Genomic DNA, 17,257 nt, shown 5'->3' with positions numbered 1-17,257 from the left:
TATGCTCTGTTTACCTGTAGAAAGAAGGTCTACATGATTAGTTTGCATACTAACCCAATGCTTTCTACATCTTATTTGATCTTAATTTAAGTCATAAAACCCTTCTTTATTTTCCTTTGAGAGTTTATAATGTTTATTTTATTTTGCATTGTTTTATTTTGATTCTATGTTTACTTACATGCATTGATTACACTATGCTGGCTAAGACCTGCAGTACCATATTAAAGCAAAGTGGTGATGGGCATCCTACCTGAATTTATTTACAATTTTATTTTTTAAAGATATTATTTATTTATCTTTAGAGAGAGGGGAAGGGAAGGAGAAAGAAAGAGAAAGAATCATTGATGAGAGAGAGAAATATTAATTACTTGCCTCTCATACATGCCTCAGTCAGGGGCCAAACTTGTAGTCCAGGCATGTGCCCTGACTGGAATTCAAACCTGTGATCTTCTGCTTTGCGGGATGACGTCCAATCAACTGAGCCACACTGGTCAGGGCTTATACATAATCTTAATGGCAATGCGATCAACATATCACCACTGACTACTTAATTGGTAGTCATTTTTGAAGAGATTTTGCTTGGAGAATGACACTTGGAATTGCTGCCTAATTTAAATTTAATTAACTCTTGGATCATACAGCAAGTGTGGGTTTAACTGAAGTCTGTGTGGACCGGGATGAGTTTATTGTTAAAAATCCTAAGGGGACACTTTTTTTAAGATTTCATCCCATCTGTAGAAGAAGCCAGAACATTCACGTTTCTTTTCCATCTCCCTCTGTATGTAGAATTTATTTTACCCTGAAGTTGTAGCACTGCAGAGCCTTGGCTTGATTCAAAGGCCTGAGGCTCTGCCTCCTGTCACTCCCACATGGCCACCGAAACAAAGCCGCCCCTCACTGGCTAATGCCCACACCCTCAGGGCAGCCTCAGGATCCAGTGCCTCACTCCCTCCGGAGTCCCTCCCTTTCTCATTTGGCCTGATGAGTTTTCCTTTCTATCAGGTCAACCACACATCTAACATTTCTTTTCAAAAATATCTTCTCTCGTACTTTACATTATGCTGTGTTAAAATTATTTTACTATGTTCTGTTTTAAAATGTAATTGTTCTTGATATTTTTACACCTTCCACTATCCTTCTCCTTTAAAAGGCAATGTAATCATTTATTGCTAATATATATTTTACACTTTGCTTTATTCAGACTTAAGGTTTTCCGTTGATTACTATAAGTAAGATAAAGTATGGGAAACACAAGTACAGAAATGCAGAGAGAATATAATTTTAGTTATAGTGAAAATGCAAAAATAAAAAAGGATTTGAAAATGAGAAAAGTTAAGGTGTAAAATATTGCAGTGAAAAACATGGTATTCTTTTTTTAATTTTCACCTGAGGATATGTTTTTTACTGACTTTATTTGATGATTAGTTTTCAGTGCTCACCTGAGGACATGTACACTGAATTTAAAGAGAGAGGAAGAGAGAGACACAGAGAGAGAGAGACAGAGAGAAAGAGACATTGATGTGAGAGGGAAATATCGATTACCTCCCATATGTGCCCCTACTGAGCACTGTACCTGCAACTGTTTCTTTTTGGTGTACAGGATAGTAGTCCAATCAACTGAGCCACCTGGTCAGGGTAAACATGCTATTAACACTTTTATATCCTAATTTCAGTGTACTTTCTAATTTTAGCTTTACATCTTAGTTTCAATATAGTTTCTAATTTTCAGGCTAGAAAATATTATTATGTTTTTTCACACAGCTAAAGAGATGGAACATCTGGTATTATAAAATATGTAACTCTAGTTCTTTGCATTTTATTATATATGTACATATATTTATATATACATACATAATAAACCACAGAATGTATGTGATTATGGTTCTTAGAAATGTGAGCCAAGTAATTAGAATAATTAAATCTGATATGCAACCTTAAATGATATCATGTGTAGGTTTTTCTTAAAAAAATGAGGCTGCTAAATTTCAGCTTTCTTGAATTTTACAACTCCCAGAAAACCATGTCTTATTTTAAACTTCATTATGTTGAAACTGACACAAATACAGCAGCTAAATGGACAAATTTAAAAATAAATGTTAATCATCCTTACGAACTCACTAATTACCCATGTTTTCATGTAGAAGAAATATGAAAAATCTGAAGGTTTTAGATATAAAAGTTGAAGCCTCTTATAATATTAGGAGGAAAATAAAAATATATTCATTAATACTTTCAGATAAAAATTTGTAAAGTATCATGTTTCAAAAAACATCAGGACTTTGAAAGTAAGGTTCGGTTGTTAAAATAACAAAGTTGGCTTGGTTACATTAAATGTAAAATGACAACTGCAAATTGCATATGATATTTCAGTTGAAACTTTAAATTCACTTCGGCCATTCATTTTTCTGAAACATGTTTATATGTGGGGCGGGGTGTATGTGTGTGTTTTCAATAACACTTTAAAAATTGAAAAAAAATTTCTTTCATGACAAAATTTATTACTTATTTATTACAAAATTTATTATACCTCTATGCTTAAAAATATGAATCCCTGCCCCTGCTTCCCCTTGTCCTTCCCACTACTTTGGTCCCCTGAGGTAAATTACCTCTGTGACAGCAGTGGAAGATGCAAGGGTTGGCCTGGCCAAGTCCATCACCCATTCAGTGGTAACAGGGTGTGAAGGCATGGACCAGTGACCTAGGCTGATGATTCTGATGCTCAGGCTTTGATACCAGACTGAGTCATCCTAAGTCAAATGGAGGATTATTATCACTATTGAGGTAATTAAATAAGGAAGTCATTAGACTGAGGTGGCTCTAATGCCTTGGGTAGCCCAAGTGAGCAAATCAAAATCTAAGCCAGAGTCAAGTCCTCTATATACACTCACATCAGAGAAAATAAAATTTAAAAATAACTAATCACAAACAGCCTACTAGGCTTTCCCAAATAAGGCAACCACATAAACTATAATCAAATAGTTTTCTTTCTTTGTTTCCACATTTGCCTTATGAAAGTCTTCCTCTCAGCTCCTGCCTACACAGTATTGCTAATAGCTCTGAGCCTGGTGCTCTCTATTGGACTCTATGTTTGTTCAAATAAACTCTTGACAATTTAATGCACTTCAGTTTATTTTTTAACGGTGCTTCCCAGCAAAAGAGATACAAGGCAGCCATGTATGGTGGATGAAGCTGAGAGTAGGGGTTTTATAGGAAAAGATTTACATGCTTCTCTGTTTCACTTCAGACCCCCAAGATTACTGGCCATTTTTCTGAAATGTAGCTTCAAGTCTTTCGCATATTTTGCCTTAGCTAACCAGTATGGTTTTCTAGTGTGTGCAGTCATAAACCCTGGCAAATATAGCATCCTTATATTTTTAATTGGTATATCCCTCTATTGGTTCTAATTACCACTGTAAATTCTTTACATCAGTATTCAAATCTTTATATATCTCATATATCCAGTTAACTGCTAAATATTTTATTTGGATGCTCAAGAACTAACTTTTTAACACTGCCTCTCCTGTAAAACCTATGAGTCTTTTCATATTCTGCTCTCAATTAATAATGTCATCTACTTAGTCACCTCAGGCAAAAACATTCCAGTTGTCTTAAACCATTTCTTATTTCAAACCTTTTGCTCCAAACCACTTACGAAATTCAGCTTAATTATGTTCTTGAACGTTTCTAGATTCTTTGTTTTTCACCACAGCCTTATTTAGATCTCCCCAACATTTTGTCTAATATATCATTTTTATTCTGCCTTATGTCCTTGCCATTAGTTTAAATGTTCCCTCAAATTAAATTTATTGCATACTATAGTTAGAGGTATTTGTCTAAATACATCCTGACCATGCTCCTTCATTGCCTGAAACCTTCAGCTGAATCTCTGTGGCCTGTAGTACATCAAGCCAGGGCCCCAGATTGTGATTTATAATGTTTTCCATGGCTCTGCTCTATCTGGCTTCAACCATGACCACTCCCTGACATGCACCTAATGATCTGGAAGATTTCTGTACATATCGCACTTTCGCTCATGCTATTGTTTTTATTAACCCTTTAGTTACTCTTTTATATGAGTCCTGACTGTTTTAGAAGATTTAAGTCAGATGCTCTTTTCTCTTTTGTGCATTAATCTTTTGCTCCATACATAACTTAAAAAATATTTATCCTTCTCTATTTTAATTTTCATTTACTTCCTGTCAACACTGAGCAGATTGCAGGGTTCCAGAAAGCTGGCATGCAGTAAGTATTTGTTGAGTGGGTTAATGAGTACTGGCTGACAGAGAGGAATATGAAAGTCTGGTATTGATATCAGTGAAGGAAAATAAAAGATTGGTTTACTTAAATGAATTTAGAGTCAAAGATGAACTATTGCGGGTAGTTTTATAAAGGGAACTGGAAATGAGATTAGGAAACCAGATCATATATTTTCTCTTTCCATGTCAGTAATAAAGCAGTTTCACATTAAGATGCCAGGCAGGCCTGCACTTTTACACTCTGTGAAGAAAGCTTCATAGGGGAAGGCTTCACATAACATTGGGGAAAGCCAGGTTTCATGTAAGCAGGGAAGATAAAAGATTTCTTCCTTTGGGACATTGGGGAATATAGATAATACATTTATTTATCCATGTTATCAAATGAATAACTAAAAGCATAGGTCAGGGATACAGATGGATGTCTTGATCCCTAGTGGACATCAGATTATTTAGAAAGAGACAGTTCTTTTAGAACAGTTTTGAGTAGAATAATTTCTGATTTAAATTGATGTTTAAAAGTTCCTTTAAAAAGTAACACATGGCGTAAAAAGAGTAACCTATTGCAACTGAATTGTTTAAGTTAATGTAGTATAACAAAGATTTCAAGAACTATGATATGTTAATAAAATGGAAGAGCTACTTGACAAACATCTTAAAAAAACTTGATTTTCTTTTATGTGGATAGATTGGAGGAAAGGGTGAAGACAGTCATGGAGAAGATATCATGTTAAAAGTGACTGTAAATTTTAATTGTGCTCTTTGAATGTACTTTAGCTATTTTTTCAACTAGCCCAACTGTGTGTGAAACTTGTGTGTTGGTGTTTTCTTTTGTGGTGGAGCATGTCTTTGAACATAACATCTTCATTCAGTTTATCAAAGAGATCTGTGACCCACCAAAAAGCTTAAAAACAACTACATTTTAGGAATGAGAGGAAAAATAAATAAATTTAAAAAATCCCTATCATGTGATAAACCCAGTGTTAACTGATCTTGTGTGGTTACTCATGCCGAGTACACAGCCTCCCCAAGAGAGAAAGGATGAAAGGGTAGTAGTGCAGATGAAAAGTACAGCATTTGCTCACTAATTTCAGATTGTTGGGTGGTGACTATACTACAGCCATTTACTTGGTCCAGTCCTCTTGGTTGAGACAACGAGTTTAAATACATAACTATGAAACAACTCGATGAGTGATATGATAAGGGAAATAAAGGGCCCAATATAGGCACAGGGTCGTGACACTTAACCGGAAGTTAGTCTCCCATCTTGCTTGAGTACCATTGTAAAATCTTGACATAAAAATAACATCAAAATTAGGACTGGAAGAATAAGTAGAAGAGGTCTTATATTGATGAGAGAGTGCAATTTATATAACTTCCTATGACATGGCATTGTTTTAAGTGGTCTGCAGCATTAACTCAATCAATCCTTACAATGACCTTAGACTTTCCATTTTAAATATTAAAAACTCAGGCACAAAGATTTGCAAAACATGCCTAAGTTACCACTCGTAGTAAGTGGTGGAGTCAAAATTTGAACCAAAGTGGTATGGCCTCCAACACAACAGGATAATGAGTGTACTACCATGAATTTTGTAAGAAGAAAGATATGCATTTGGCCAAGAACCATGAAAATATTTAACTCAGCAATAAAACAAGTACAAGCAAATCAAAACAAGTTATAAATTTTATTCTATCAGATAGACACAACTTTAAGAAAAAGATTATAATGCCAATAGCATTGAGGATATAGGGAAGTGGATGGTCCATATGCCAAAACCGTTTGAACATACACACATTTTTGGAGGGGAATCTTTTAATGTTTGAACATTATCTATAAAATTTCCAAAATTGTGTATAGGGAAATATAAGCAAATTCTACACAATCTCTCTCTATATGTCATACAGATACCTTCCACTGTATGTTTTCCAAACAGCCCCTCTTCTATTTAAACTTTTTCTCTCCCAGCAGGCCCTTTATTAATTAATGATGCCAGTACTGCCCCACTTGCTCCTTCCTAAACCTTTAAACCTTCCCTATCTGGTAACTCTCTTATCTATCATCTGTCAATTAAAAAGTACAATTCCTTCACCTTCCAAACACGCATCAAATAGCCTATTTCTAACTTCATGACCTCAAGCTCTTTTGTGCTCCTGAATCTCTAGTGCACAGGCAAGAGTCTCCTAACCAGTCTCCCACACCCCTTCTTGCTCTTCAGAGGCAGAGGAATCATTTGTAATTGCAGTCAGATCAGATACTATTCAGTTTAACCTTTTTATTCAACTTCCTGTGGTTCTGTAGACACTAGATATACATTCGAGATTCTGTACCCTGAACAATATGTCTCTGCTGATTTCTTCAGACGCATGCTGTGCTCTTCTTCCCTTCCATGGATACACTTGCTCCCTCCTGATCATTGCTTTCTTTGTTCCCACCAGTTTCTCACTCTTCTTAGGGCCTTTGCAAGTGTTGCTTCCTTGGTTTTCAGCTTAGGTGACATGTCCCCACAAAAGACTTTCTAGATGACCCTCCTATCCACTCAAAGTATTCCTGATCTTTCTCTCTTCCCACTAATCATTATTTTAATTAAATATTTTTGTGCTGAATTTAAAAAATTTCTTCTCCATGTTTTTAACCTTTTTTATTTATTTTAAAGAACTATTTTTGATCATTTTAGGATATTTTCAGAAAAATTGGTGAAGCTCCTTTAATGTTTGTAATAGCATGTAGATCACACATGCATCCTGCCAGGAATGCTTCACAGTTTTCCTTTCTGGAAGTAAGTCTTCTAGACTCCCTGCACAGTGCTCAGCCACCACCACCAGTCTTCTTGGTTATTTCCTGATTCTAATCTCCGTAAGAGCAATGGATGTGCTCAGTTCATTCACTATCACCTCGCTGCTCATTGATACATTTTTCTGTAAAGAGGACAGTACCTTTAGTGCTTTCAAATTTTCTGTGTGATTCCTCTTCCTTACTCTATCCCTATTCTTATCATTTATTTGCCTCAGGGTAGTTTGGGATTATTGCAGCAAAAATGCAAAACTAAATAAAGTTTGATATTCAGCCTTAAATACCCACATTAAGGCTTTGTCTTGCTGTGTTATCAACAAGAAAACAGTCATTTTATGATTCTAAAAGGCAGAATCATAATATTTTCAGAGACATAGAAAGAATATAAGTTATTTGCACAGAAGAGAAGGGGAGATACATACCCATGTCTTACCCTAGCCCACCAACAAGTGGAAACTTACTGGTACAAGAGGATTAGGAGGGGTCTATTTAGTAAAAGGAATGTGAGACAATCAGAACGGTAACATGATTACCTAGGAATACAAGAAACCAGCATGAATAATATGGACTGGAACCAACTAGAGGAATAACTAGTGGACCTGACTCAACTCAGCTTAGGATCTAGAATTTCTTAGGTGTCATCGTCAAGGGACCTGGAGGGGCACGTGATGCTGCAGAGAAGGTACCTTGTCAATTGTAGAGAATGGCAGGTTAAGCATTTAGCTGCACCTGCAAAAGGGGAAATGCAACCATTGAACCTCAACAGGCTCCCGGGCAAGGACTGTGTTCAACCAACCACTCAAAATTAAAGCCAGATAGACACTGGGCTATGAGGCCCCACTATTTTTTTTTATTTTTACAGAAACTAAATCACACCAGTTTCCATTTCCATACCCCGATACATCAAATCATTTTTTGAAAGGGGAATGACAAACATATTAAAATTGGAGCATTTTGCTGAAGGAACCTGTCATCTATATCAAGCTGCTAGGGCTGCCATAACTAAAAACCATAGAGTGGATAGCTTTAAAAAAACCAGAAATTTATTTTCTTATAATTCTTGAAGCCAGAAGTCCAATATCAAGGTACCAGCAGGGTGGTTTGTGGCAAAAATTTTCTTGAGCTTGAGTGTTGTTGTGTCTTCCTGTGGCCTTTCCTCTGTGTGCACACTCTCTTGGTTCCTCTTCCTTTCCTATAAGCACATCAGTCCTATTAGAGCTCATTTACTTAATTATATCCTTAAATGCTGTGTCTCCAAATACTGTTACATTGAGGGTAAAGGCTTAAACCTGTGAATTCTGAGGGAACATAATTTAGTCAATAACAGTCATATAAAGGCGATGACTCAAACCAAAATTAGCCTTATTACTTAATAGTAGTATTTATGAGAAAAAATAGAATCATTTACAGAAAAATGTAATAATTACCTTTTGAAATATCTGCATAATTTCAGCCTTGCCAAAAATTATTTAATTTTAGCTCTGCAGAAATTATTCGACTTGTAAATAGATCTAGTACATAAATACATATTTTTGAAGACTTTTAATAACAGTATCACATGTAAATAGCAAAAAATACAAAATAGCCTCAATACTCACCTACAAGAATTCATTCACATGAATATTGCACAGTAACATGTTGGAATTTTTGTATAGGCAGCCAGTGAATTGATGATTATTCATTATTTGTATTGAAATACAGATATATCATTGTCTGATACTTTCCTTGGTGGTATATTTTGTCTAGACTAAAAATACAGATGCTTATTTGTCCATAATGATATGTCAATTTATAAAAATATTTCAATTACAAAATACGGAAAGATATTGAACAAGCTTAACAAAGAGTTGCAATTATCTCTGGGGTCAGCACTACAATGGTCTGGAAATCACTACACTACTGAGGAACAGAGCACAGGGTCATAGGGATAAGGCTGCGGAGTCAAACAGCCTAGCTTAGCTCGTCAGTCACAGGGTCTTAGGTAATTCACTGTAAATTTTATAAATCTCAATTTCCTCACCTATAAATAGGCCTAATAATTAAACTCATCTCAGTGAATCACTGGTAGAATTAAGTGTTAATTCATAAATGACGCAATATTGTGTGTACTTAATACATAGTATGTATTTCATTTCCAAAGAATTTTATTTCAAATTTTACAAGGAACATGTAGTCCTCTTTAATCCTTTAAATAAATATATACATGTTTATTTTCAAAAAAAGTCAACTTCTCAGATAATCACAATTTTTCTCTTTCCTTGACTCTAGTAACATTATTTAGAAAGATGCTATTACAGGCTATTTCTCTTTATCAAACAGCCATATATTTAGACAATTATTTTATCTTTATTTTTCATCTTTAAGTTTGTCCACTAAGTGCCATATTTGTAAAAGACTCAGATCAAAGGTCTTTGTGTATGCAAACTGCCACCATCAGCACCTAGAGGCCCAGGAGTAGACAGAAAAATCATTGCTTTGTGACCTAGAGAGACAGTTTATTGATGAGTCCTTTATGCCCCCGAGAGATTAATGTCCAGACATCTCAAAAGGAAATGGAAATGTGTGTTCTCATTTAAAACAACTGAATTAAGAGCCCTATTTTATATTATAATAATCTTCAACGAGCTGAAGTTAAAGAATGCCAAAATCCAGCGGGCTTTCTGTGTCGAAAACTCATTCAAATTCCTTTGTTATGCCTTCCTTCATTTAGATTAAAATCTGACATAAAATTCTTAATATTATAAACTTTCCCATTTTAATAATATTATGTATGGATTTGGAAAATAATACCTCAAGATATTACATGCTTGCTTGTGAATTTGTAGAAACAAAACGCAAAGAATGGAGCTGGCACTCACGGTCCAGCATTTTGATTTCAAGATCTATGCATTCATGGGAAGAGTGTAACTGCCATTTGATCACTGACCCTTTGAACCCACCTGAGTCACCAGCGCTATCATGAGTTTCTCTACTTCAGCAAAAGCTGCTTAGAGCCAAATTACTTTGGTGGCAGACTGAATCCACCTCAGTTTCAGCTCAGGGATGGCATTTCATTCAGATGCACGAGCCTTACAAGTTTCGCTCTTTGACCTTCTGGATGACATCTTCTGCAGGACAACCATTATTCCCTACCTCCAGCTCACTAGGTTTCCTCAGCAGAGCAGTCATTAGCGCTCCCGAGGCAGTGCAAAGGACCAGGTATAGATGAAAGGGAACAAAGGCCTCCAAACCTGCTTTTATTCTTGGCTGCACTTTCCACTGCTGAACTGAAGCCCACTGCTGTTGATTTGCTTGTGATATTTCAAACCACCTCTGTCTCTAGGACATAGGTTTAAATCAGCCTTGTTGTGGTACTGTCCCAGGGAATATTACATGACATTTCTCTCCTATAGTTCTGAAGCCTCCCTTTAAACAAAGGTTAAAATTTGGTTAAATAAGACTTTGGGAAGGAAGCAGGATGAAGCCTGGGGGATGATGTAACTCCTCTGAGCAGATTAAGTATGCCATAACAGTGTTTCCAGAGGGAAAGATCAGGGTTGAGCTGGTGTTGATATAAGGGCAAGCAACCCATTTCTCTTAATCCCCTGACATTTTCCACTTTTTTTTTTTTATGTCTTCTCTACTCTTCCCACACTTATGACCACCTCCCTTAACATCTCCCTCTTTTCCCCTCTCCCCTCCCTCATTTTCTCATTTTCTGCTTCTGTCTCTTCTTTCTCTGCAAAAATCTTTAGCAAAGCAGTAATGAGTTCAAGAATGTTGAATGCTTCCTAGTCTTTTCCTACATAGAAATTAAATTTTATTCTTTTAATATTAACACATTAGAAAATGTGATTAGTCTATAGATGTGTTTTCTAGTTCCAATGGTTTCGCTATCACGTTCCACAGCGATCATCTTTTATGTGCAAAAGATTATCAGTGTGGTAGAGAAATAAAGAAATATAGGACTTTATCTCTGACCTAGCAGTATTTAGAGTTTTGTTCTGGGCATGAAACATAATATAAAAATTATCTTTAAGAATATGTCAGCATAAAATAAGTGACTAATACGTGGTACAACATGATTGAACAAGGTGACATTTTTAGTATATGTATACACTTGTGAAATTATCAGCTCAGTCAAGGTAACAGGCCTTCCCCTCACCCACCAAAATTTTAGTTTTTCCTTTCCGTTTGTCACACCACCTTCTCCTGTTGTTTCCATCCGTGTTTTCCCTTCCACTCACCTCTCTGGAGACATTGGTTTGCTTTCTGTCACCGTGCTTGAATTTTATACAATTTTGTATAACTAGAATCATGCAGTTTGTACTCTTGATCAAACTTATTTCAATCAATGTAATTGTTCTATATTTTCTTTCTTTCTTTTTTTTCTTACTGAGCAGAGCTCCATTATACATATATACCAGCTTGGTTTATTCATTCATCTGCTGTTCAACTTTCTGGTTGCTTCCAGTCTTTAACTATTATAAATGAGACTGCAATAAACATTCCTGTACAAATTCTATGAACACATGCTTTCATTTATTTCAGGTAAAAATCCTAATCCTGGAATTACTAGATCTCATAGTAGTCTTAGATTTAATTTCTTAAAAACAATAATGACAAAAATGAAATTCCTGTAATTTTCAGTTTTATATTTCAACCAACACCTTTTTCAAAAATCAGTTGACCATAACATGTATTGATTTTTATGTTTGGACACTATATGCGTGCTATTGATCTACCTGACATATTTATGCCAACATAATATTTCTTGATTACTTTAACTTTATAGTAAGCTTTAATATCAAAGTTCTTCAACTTTACATTTTCATGTAAATTTTAGAATTGTCCTGGCAATATGTACAAAAGAATACATAACTTTTGGGGGGGGGGAATTTTGTTGAATCTATAGATTTCTTAAAATTTTATTTCAGAAAACAAGTTAGTTAAAAGTTTATTCTTGGCTAACACTTTTAATGTATATAAAATTATAGATGGAGGTGGGGAGGAATGGGTTGGTGGGCTGGGATGGGAGTAAAGGACCGAAAACTGTACTTGAGCAACTATTAGAATAAAATTTAAAAATTATACAGTCAAAACATTTCACAATGTAATTTATACATCAATGACATTTCTAACATTCTACTTTTGCATAAAATGATGCCAATCAAATTTTATTTATTTATTTAAAACCAAGTTATTATTTTTTCTATTTTTATTATTATTACTTTTTTCCTTGTTGTAAACTTTCACTGTAACATTTCTAAGTGTTAAATCATTTCTTTTTCTATGATGGTACCAGGTGGGATATCTTAATCTCAAAACTAACACCTTGTTGAGAGATTAAGAACATTTTATTTGCTTATATATTTATTACTTCTTTATCATTTTTCTTAGTTATTTTTAAAAGGAATTCAGGTTATAGTTCTTGGATTGGTTTCTTGTACTCTTAAAACTTCACTCAGTTATTATCTCTTTCAGTATTTGCTTTACATCCTGGAACATTTCTTCGAGTCCCGCTGTTGCCTTAATTGATCTTTTGGCCTTAGCATTTATATTTTTATTTCTAATTAATGCAAGCTCTCTTCTACTCTCTAAATTTAATACTCTGATTTTTCCTGGATCAGCTCTTTGTTTTATTACCTTGGTCCTACTGTTAAGGCTGTTGCTTATTTTCAGCTGTTGATGGTGTTTGTATAATCAGTCATACAGATGGAGTTATAGATTTTTAGTACAAATAGTGCAACTCTTCTATCCTTTGTCCTTAGTGTTTTTTCTCCTCCTACAGGTTAATCACATGACTGGGGAGGGCTGGGTGAGAGCTATGTGTTTTTGTATAGCATATCCCTCACTTTTAATGATTGAAAAGAAGTGCCAGCTCAGAGTGAAGTTTCTCTCCACCCAAATGCCAAAATTAGGATGACTTCACTTTGGTGTTCCAAGTTCTGTGCCTCAGTTGCTCCCAAGTACAATGTCTACATTTTACAAATTGAGTTGTCCTATCTTGTTTTATTCTGGGATAAAAGCAAAATGGCCCTCTTCTTGTCAAGAAATGCCTTAGACTCAATGACTCCACTGGTCTGCAGTTTGCCTCCTCATAGATACTTACCTTATTTACTCTTGTCTGTTGCTCTACCTCTTAAGACCAAACATAAGGTTCTATTGCTCCACTGGAAAGAATAATTCTGTCTCCCGTCGTATTTGATATTGAGAGTAATTGGCTTCACTACCTTCAGTGCAAGCAGCTTTGTTTAAGATGGAAGATGTGACACACTGGGATAGACATTGCACCCATGACAGGGTATGCGAATGCTCAGCAGTACTGCCAAAGGACTTCAGCAGCTACATTCATTCTTCCAGTGGCAAGTGACAATGGTGTAACTACTGGTTTGGATATTGTATTAAGGAGTGATATCATCAAAGAGGTTTTGAGCAACAAAAGAAATTATGGAAGGTTATATTTGAATGCTGACTAAGAAAACTAGCTCATGGGATGCACAGGAGTTAGATTTTGGTATTTCAGAGAAATATTAAAGTAATATTTTAAGACAGTAGAAACTTGCAAAATGCAGGTAATAAAAACACTCAAGAAATCTTAGTATGTGATTGCTGGTGCCAATATAACTTTGCCCTAGGTTTATGGAACACCAGAAAAATGTAGTAAATCTGTTGTGGTGGCTCCAGACACATATTACTCCCCTCTTCTCTCCAATAACCTCTAATTCAAATAGGTGAGCCCCATATGCTCCTGCCTGTGGGGAAGATTCTTAATGCATGAGTAAATGAGTCCCTTATTCAGTGATTTGAACTATGCTAATAGTAGTGTACCAACCATAGTTGGTTAATCCAAAGGCTGGCAGTTGGCCAGATTGCATCAGTCAGAGTGTGTACCTGAAAATTTTCAAACTACTCTAGAAGAAAGATACATTTTTTTAATGCTGATGAAAGTTGCAAGTTTTAAAGCAATGGAGTTTTCAAGGGTTGCCTTTCCTACTGTTTAGAGAAAATCATTTTAAAGTGAAAGAAGATGAAGTCAGCATATTAAAAGAAAAATAAACTAATACAGAGTCTTGGTTGTATTGCAGCCCTTGGTCCAGATGTTTGTAAACCTATTTCATCTTTGCCTTCTTTAGTTTGGTTATTTACATTTTTATTGGGTTTTCTGAGAAAATATTGTTTATTATTTTTCCTGAATGAATCTGAGTTAGATTTCTGTCCACTTGCATCCATGAATCTTGAGCAATTTCTGAAAGATGACTATATATTTATGCTCACTAATGACTCTAAATAATTTAATTTATTCAGAATGAAGTTGATAAGTATTGCTGTTAGAAGCTCTTTTACTTTGAATTAAAGACAAAAGTAATTGGCTATGACAGAAACATAATTTTGTGTTCAGTGTTTTCTCCATTAGTAAACAGTAGTTGATTCTAGGATATTGATATTGAGTCTGCACATTGGTAATTTTTATAGTATCAAAATTTTTTTTGAAAGAGAAAATTCACCACCTCTGTAAGTGAATAGGCCTTGATATTTACATGGAATTCTATTTGCTGTTTTGTTTTTATACTGATGTTAATTTAAAAAGTCGAGAAGGCTTAAACTATGCAGCTTAAATAAACTTGTCATCACTATGTTGGTGATGTGATTTTAGAATAGTATATGCGATTTTAAATAGTATATGTGATTTTAATAGCTTCAAAATTTTATCCATATATTACAGGTATTAAAAGTAACTTTTCAAACAGAGAAATTTATATATAAGTTCTGTCCAGAAGGTATTCAGTCATGTCATATGAAAAATACAGACATTTATTGAAGAAGATACAAGATACAAGAAAGACTGGACATAGGACAATGATGCTTCAGTCTCCTTCAAAGTAGGTACCTTGGGACCTCACACAGTTCTCCCAGTCACCATCAGCTGCTCTGTTATATTTTCCTGAATCTCATTGAAGGTCTGAAATCTCTTCTTTTGCAAATATAATTGTAGTTTTGGGAAAAGTCAGAAGTCAAAGGGCACCAAATCTGAGTTGTTGGCGGGCTGAATCACCTTCGTGATTTGATGTTTCTCCAAAAAGCTGCACAAGATGTGCATGACAGGTGTGTTGTCGTGATGAAGCTCCTAATCACCAGTTGCCCATAGCTGTGGCCTTCGAATCATCCTAATAGTTTCCACAGAGAAATGTTTAAGCTTAACACAGAATTTGATGCAGAATTATTGCTCTAGTCACTCAAACACTTTGAATGTGATGGTCACACAGTACACATGCTCACTCAGTGGTGTCTACTACCCCCATTGACTAGTACAGTGAAGTCATCATTGTCCATGCATGTGTGTTCCAGTTCACTCTCCTTGGATGCCAGGTTACATCCATGCCACACAAACCATTTTTGTTATGTTAATAATGACTCTACTTTTTCTGGACAGATCTCTTATTTATGTATATATTTGTGTGTATATATGTATATATGTATATATACACACAAATATATATACATTTATATATACAAATATATATACATATATACTAAATTGTATTTAAGTTTAAATACTTTAAATTGTAATAATTTGTAATAATGTTGCATGGTCAACGAATCACTGTACACAGAAATTAGAAGCATGCATATTGAATTCCTCACTATATTAGATTTTAATTATCATTCTAAAAATACAATTTTAAGATGACTGTTTTATTGGATAACAATGTGAATGCTAATAGTATTCCACAAAGTGAATGTTAAAACAGTTTATTTTAATTTATTGATCTTTCATATATCTATCAGCCCATTCCACATCCATTCCTTTTCACTTAAAGCATTAATCAAGGTGATAAAATTGATGAGGATATATAGAAAATATCTGTAGCTTCTTGCCGTGGTATTGGGAATTATGTATTATGTGTTTGGCAAAGTAAATGTTTTTAAATCTTTAGCATTACATATAATCTCAAAGTATGTGAAATTTAAGGAGTCTTGATTGACGCCATTTCTTAAAAGAGATTATTTCTGACCATTGACATCCCAAACATTGCCCACCTGAGTTCACTTTTGTTAATGCAATTTTATGCACAAATAATTTCAACTTAAAACATAAAATTAGGCAATGAGAAAGATTTGTGTTCTTACGGATAAAAATAAAAAATGAAATACTTGTCTCTGTCATAAGAAATGCCCTCAGCTATGTGTTTACCATAATCAACAGATTTCCAGGGATGATATACTACCAGTGTTTCTAAAAATAACAACATAAAATATGCCAATAAATTCATGAGAGGAATATTTGCAAAAGTGATTTGAACATATGATGTTGGATTGGGAGTCCAGGCTCTACAGCAATAAGTAATACAGTTATATATAAACATTATATTTATTATTTGTGCCTACTCTTACAATAATAGTTTATCAAATATTATTCTAAAATCAGTAACTGATTACTGTAACAAAAAAATCCTATCTTTGTAATAGAGAACAATACTAAAATCAACCTAGGTGTGTGCCGCTGTTTGCAAGGATTCTACAGCAGCTGTATGAGTCCTGTTATCCATTAGCACTGACCTGTTTCACACAAATTTGTCTCAGCTCCTCTGCTGCCTGAGTTGGCTAACGACATTCATTTCATCACTCACACTCACATATTAGGCTTTGTTCAACCTGCCCCTTCTCATCTACCCAGATATTTAATTAGTTATCTAGGTTGATTATTTTTATTTATGAAATATCCTAAATTATTTCTCCTTTCCTTGCTTATCATGACTGCCTAATTTAAATGACTCTGTATCATCAATGTGAATATTATCATAGTCCCCCATTGCCTCCCAGGTGCCAAATTTCCCATTCTTCTTCACCAATAATTCTCAATGCTTTTGATCTCAGAATTCATTCACACTCTTAAAAAATTATTAACAATTCCAAAAAGCTTTTGTTTATGCAAATTCTATCTATTGATATGTGCTGCTTTAGAAAGCACAACTAAGGCACTCATAAAAGATTTATTGATCAATTCGCTTAAAATAAAAATCTCATTACATATGAACATGAGGAGATACTTTTATGCAAAATATATTTGCAAAGACAAAAATTATTGAGAAGATAGGCGTTGCTTTTTTATTTGTCTTATCTGCTTAATAGAAGACAGCTGGATTCTCATATTGGCTTCTGTATTCCACTTACGATATCATATGTTTATGTATAAGTATGTAGTTTAAAATGTTTTGGTTTTCTTATA

General features: G+C 34.6%; 1 long non-coding RNA gene across 1 annotated transcript; it reads right to left on the bottom strand.

Moving 5' to 3' along the window:
* Positions 1-404: 404 nt before the first annotated feature.
* On the bottom strand, positions 405-11,819 carry LOC118498685. The gene is made up of 3 exons (XR_004901154.1): positions 11,809-11,819; positions 6,389-6,394; positions 405-497 (listed from the first exon to the last, which is right to left on the bottom strand). It is a non-coding gene; the product is annotated as an uncharacterized LOC118498685 (long non-coding RNA).
* Positions 11,820-17,257: the final 5,438 nt, after the last annotated feature.

The sequence above is a fragment of the Phyllostomus discolor genome, chromosome 2, assembly GCF_004126475.2.
Source record: "Phyllostomus discolor isolate MPI-MPIP mPhyDis1 chromosome 2, mPhyDis1.pri.v3, whole genome shotgun sequence".
Classification (NCBI taxonomy): Eukaryota; Metazoa; Chordata; class Mammalia; order Chiroptera; family Phyllostomidae; genus Phyllostomus; species Phyllostomus discolor.
This window is presented reverse-complemented; position numbering and strand designations above follow the sequence as displayed.